Raw genomic sequence first — 6000 nt, forward strand, 5'->3', positions numbered from 1 at the left:
AAGGAATAGAGTGAATTGGAACGATGTGGTATACCGGGGTCGACGTGCTGTCAATGGATTGAACCAGGGCATGTGAAGCGTCTGGGGTAAACCATGGAAAGTCCTGTGGGGCCTGGATGTGGAAAAGGAGCTGTGGTTTCGGTGCATTATTACATGACAGCTAGAGACTTGAGTGTGAATGAATAGGGCCTTTGTTGTCTTTTCCAAGCGCTACCTCGCACACATGAAGGGGGAGAGGGTTGTTATTTCATGTGTGGCGAGGTGGCGATGGGAATGAATAAAGGCAGACAGTATGAATTATGTACATGTGTATATATGTATATGTCTGTGTGTGTGTATATATATGTATACGTTGAGATGTATAGGTATGTATATTTGCGTGTGTGGATGTGTATGTATATACATGTGTATGTGGGTGGGTCGGGCCATTCTTTCGTCTGTTTCTTTGCGCTACCTCGGTAACGCGGGAGACAGCAGCAAAAAAAAAAAAAAAAAAAAAAAAAAAAAAATAAATAAAAAATAAAAAAAAAGGTCAACACCTGAATGAGCGTCCTATAAATTGGTACAAAAACTTTAATGATGAAAACTTTTATACACAAACTTAAGTCCAAGATATAAGTGATTCAAACATTTATAAAAAAAATCAATATATCCAGTTGCTAAGATGGCTCCTCCCCCATCAAAAAATAGATATATAAGAAACTGACATAATATAATGATATGAAAAAATAGAAGACAAGATTAGTGTTAAAACTTACTTGAAAGTAAATAAATATTAGTCACCAAAGCATGAGTTAGAACAGGCTCTTCCTATAAAAATTTTACCAACCAAGACTTAGTGCCATAACTTAACATTAATCGAACCTTAGATTTATGAGAAATCTTTTCAACATCTTGGCTTTGTTTTGGAAAAATACAGTCCATTTACCAACTGGCACACATGTTCCAACTCCTGCTTTGAATGATTTGCTGAAGCATTTACAAGCCACATTCATGTCATTTTCATTAACCATAACATCCTAGACTTGCCTGTTCAGAGCAATACAAAGATCAATCAAATCTGCAAGTAAAAAACCTATTTTTTTTCCCAAGATTTTCATGATGACCAAAATTACATGGTGTTAAAAGTTACATCTACAGTAATATGAAGTGGAATGGCATGGAATCATAATGACAGTGGACAGATTCAACGGTGATCTAGATCTAGATCAGTCAGTGAATAAAAGGAGAAATCCCCCATATGGTTCATTTGAATTGGATATCAGTTGTTAATGCAACATAATTCAAATACCAACAAATTAACACAAACTAAGAAATTAAAGTACTCATAAAAGGACCCTCCTTAATTGTGTTTGCTCTCTTAATGCTGAAAAAAGATTAGGGGTAATATTAACACAGATTGGTCACATCCTCCATTATGGCCCATGCAATAGAATAAATTCTGCATCACTTGCCTATGCTATTTCCACATGATATTCACTCTCCATATCAATAAAATCAACTGAAAAACAACAGAAACTAAATGCCCTTAGAACACTGTCACCCGATTTGGACAAGAATTCCTCAATATTCTCTACAAACAATTCATCACCTGCTCCACTTGAAACTGCTTCACCTGCTTGGTCATACAATCTCAAATGCGAATACAATAAAGCTGCAAGCACAAAATAATCCGTTCAGATGTCTGTGAACAACCACACCTTCACACTGAAAAAATGACCCTCCCATTGCAGTCCTAGCTCAACATGCTTGACACTAAATTTTATGCAACAGCACAAAACCCCTCTCCTGAGTCACTTTAACAACTAACCACCAACCCCAATCAGAAAAACCCCTGCCTCACACTTCAGTAACCTATATTCACTTATCCACACACCTCCAATAAAAATAGATAAAACACATAAACAGTGAAATGATTCAGTCTTAACCTCCAATCCAGCACACATTCCCTTCATCGAAGACCAAAGTTTCCCCCAAACATGAACCCACTCTCTCCCGTCCATGTTCTAGATATTAACCATCACTACAAACATCACTTCCATATACCCCAAGACCCTTCATCCACAATATGCTACCGTCATAAAGAAGATGCTAAGCACTTACCATTCAATTGTCCTGCACTCTCAGCACATAAACGAAAAATCCCAACAATACGCCCGGCCGACGTCCTGTAGGAGCTTCGTATAAACGTGAATCCTGGACAAGAAAATAAAGTACGTAAGTAATTCTAATGAGACTATACAACTGCTGCTAGCTATAGGCAATATTATTCTATTTGAAGAAACACAGTAACATGACTTTGCAGATAAAATTACGTTTGGTTCACTGGTCACAAGTACAAATAACTGAAAATAGTTAAAGGCACGCATCTAAATTTTCCTTCGAGGGTCTAAAAGAGTAAGAATTGTAAAAATGCTATGTATCATCGTTACTATTAAGTTTACTATACACTGTGTAGCTCAAGAATAGATAGTTAGGGAGGAGGAGGGAGAAATCGCTCCCTGCATTTCCATGCACCCCTTTTAGACACTCTTGGGTGATCTGACATCTTGACCTCAAAGGAATTAGTAAGATGACTTACCTGTACCTTTGGTCAGCCTCAAATGACCAGTCCTCAAACTTATTGGGGACTTGAGTTGCATGGGCAAGTAACAGGGACGCCGTAGCTGACAAATATCGTGTAGACCATCTTAGTTATCTTGACAGAACTTAAGCCTCGGGTATTCAATCTGCCGGAATTAACAGATTATTTAAAAAACTACCAATATATTAGAAATCTCGGACAGTATATGTGTAATGGTGGTGACAAAACTAAACATACGCATACCAAGGAAAAATTCTGACATTTGGAAATCTACAAGAACACTACTGTTCTGTGGCATATGAGGAAAAAAGGCATTAAGAATACAATTCAACCTCATCGATATTGAAAATAACAACTCCTTAGACATATTTCTACCAATCTTGCTTCAAAAATATATGCAAGGCTACAAAATAAAACAATAACCCAGAGATACCAAAAAAAAGGTAATTTTTCACCACTTTTTGCTGTGAAAAAGATTCCATTTTCCCAAAACTATGTACCACATTGCTCATACGAAGAAGGTACAGTAGACACCACGCAAAACTATGTACCTTCTGCTTGATGAGCATACCACCAGTAAATGCCCAAATTTACCACCTAAAATTCTAAGCAATACATATCAAAATAATTAGGCCGATATGCCAAGAGTGATAAACCAAGCAGCTACTGCTCAGTGAAATACTACAATTTATGAATACCGATATCATGAAAAATATCGCAAAACACAAAGCTTTGCGTCTGAAAATTTTAAATGAAACTAAATGCCTCAGACACGAAGAAAGCAGAAGCAGTGGTTGGAAGGATTTTAAGAGAAAGTTTTAGCATGATTGCTTCTTAGTTGAGGCTCTTTCGCTCCGCACTGAAACTAGCTTTGGGAAATGGTTATTTATCCTCTAGGAACTTTTTGTAGTTCGCTGTCATGACAAAAGTACCTAAGAAGCATGATTTGCAGCAGTAACATTAAATAAGATATGAGTTATGTATATACGCGAAATTCTGAGGTTAACTGATAACAGAAGTAAGTCATACTGTTGAAAAATGATTGGCGTATTTCCACTAGATTTCAGAATCAAAGTTTATCTTGACTGCTAGGGAGACTGGGTGAAGTTTTCGACGGTTTGTAGATTTTTTCTGCGAGTGTATTACCTACTTCAATTAACCCCACATTTTCCTGTTTACTACTGGTCTTAGTATCGTTCAGAATATAATGCTCTAAGTCATGCTCCAAAGTTATTTCTGTATTCACAATAAACTATATACAGTTCCTAAAACGTAAATACTCATCTTCTAAAGGTTACTTTCCATACAGAGTTAAAATAGACTTGACCCTCTTTGGTAAGAAACTTCACATGTATGCTTTAGTAAGAATTAAGTAAATAAGGGCATACGTTATATATACATATACATATATATATATATATATATATATATATATATATATAGCTAATACTGATCTTATATAATTATCTTCTTAATACCTTCTAATTACAATACCGACTTTCATTCCATATCAAGGGGCGCTTACGTTACCCATATTTCGCCATGGGTGTAAAATGAAAAATTAGAGTTTAGTCCGACATCAATACCAGTCCTGGATACTGATTTTTTTTTTCTGGGTTAATGTATTTACAGAATTCAGTAAGAGATCGGTGCAAGAACTGTACGTCTTATTAAGGGTTATGAATGCCAAGAAAAATTCGGTGCTGCTTAATTAAAGCTGATCAAACACGAAAAAAAGAAAAATGGAATCTTTGAAAGCCTCACCTACGCTCACTTAATGGTCGACATGTAGTAGCAGAACTGTAGTATTAAATTGGTTTGCGTTGAGATCGCATAGCTGCTTGGTCTTTGACAATTTGACGGCATTTTTGCGCGTTGCTCAATCATGAATAATTTCTTATATGTTTCGACTAGGATATTAAATGTAATGATAAATCTCGACTGCTAAAACTAAGTGAAATTATGGAGGTTCTGATTTTCTACTTTAAGTAACCCCAAACCTTCCCTAATATACACATCTCTCACTACTATCGCTACACTAAATATAATCATAAGTTATAATGCTCCAAATCATGTTCCAACACTCACTGTACTTTCAAAACATTAAAAACTACTATCGTACACATAATAACTCAATAATTAAAACTATTATTGATGAAGAGCAACACTAGACTATTACCCCACCCCATATAAAAAAAAAAATGAATGCCGTTATTATTCATTGCCTGAGACCATATATGAATTTGAACTCCCCACCATTTAGCACTCCTAAGTTATGGCAATCACAAAAATATTTTGTCCTAGCGAGTATGCAACTGTGTGCAAATACTTGCCCTACAAAATCTAATAATTTCACCTCTACAAAATATTATTTTGAGTTATCGAGTTAACATGATGGTGTCCTCAGACACAGGAAGGTGTGACAAAATAGTCCCACAAACAGCCTGGTAGTGAAAGGACATATATTTACAATATTTACTGTTTCATTATAACCTGCGACACTTTTAATCTATTCTTAATCTTTGCATATGCTTTTAGAGCTAAATATTCCAACATTCTATAGGAAAAGAATTGGTAAAATTCAGTCATTGCCAAGGCTACGTTACAATGTTGAATTAAATAATTTTCGTTTTCCTAATCTCATCTCAAAACTTAGTCAGGGGGCTTTCAAGAACAAGGACAATGAAGTTAGATAAATGAAAAGTTACTATACAGCATCGAAACCCATAATCAAGACCTCAAAATCCTGTCAGTTTCACTAGATAACCTGTTATTCCAGACTTAGAAAATACCTGTTGATAAATATTTCACTCCTGGATACACTCGCTTAACCCATTATTTGACGCATTTCAATACTGATTCCATCAATGGCTCTATGTTATTTTCTATGCAGCCAGTGAGGACTTAAATCTACACTAACTGGCCACAAAAAACTACTGAAAATGGCATTATACCCAATTAAGAAGTCTAAATGACACAATTTCATACAGGCGTACACAAGCTAAGTCAAGGTGACATTAGCAGTATCGTCCATTTAAAAAACAACACATTATCAGCAGACAACTCTGAATGCAGCAGCTGTCCATTGTCAATATCGGAAATAGGCTTGCACCTCATACATGATACTATGGTCAGTCCAAAAACTGAAAAGATGTTGCACACACGATAATAAAGTACCTACCGCTTTACACTTTCCATTTCATAAACGTAGTCGAAATCCGGTGGTGCTCCACATCGGTGTAACCCGAAATTCAAATTAACTGTTCACTCAAATGATTCCTGAATACACTTGGAAGTACGTCGACGGGTCAAGAGTAAGATACATACACACTGCGAAATGTACTGCAGTAAATCAGTAATATTCCACCGTAAATCACAGCTTTCTATAACCATAACACTGAAGACCCTTGCTCTGG

At 36.0% G+C, this 6000-nt stretch overlaps 1 long non-coding RNA gene across 1 annotated transcript in view; it reads right to left on the bottom strand.

Annotated features, from left to right (window-relative positions):
- The window catches only part of LOC139761885 (uncharacterized), a 30154-nt gene extending 24154 nt beyond the window's left edge, over positions 1-6000 (bottom strand). The window contains exons 1-3 of the long non-coding RNA XR_011715632.1: positions 5766-6000; positions 2582-2729; positions 2104-2196 (exon numbers count right to left, since the gene is read on the bottom strand). This is a non-coding gene — a long non-coding RNA (uncharacterized lncRNA). The remainder of the gene's footprint in view (positions 1-2103; positions 2197-2581; positions 2730-5765) is intronic.

The sequence above is a fragment of the Panulirus ornatus genome, chromosome 42 (assembly GCF_036320965.1).
Source record: "Panulirus ornatus isolate Po-2019 chromosome 42, ASM3632096v1, whole genome shotgun sequence".
Lineage (NCBI taxonomy): Eukaryota > Metazoa > Arthropoda > Malacostraca > Decapoda > Palinuridae > Panulirus > Panulirus ornatus.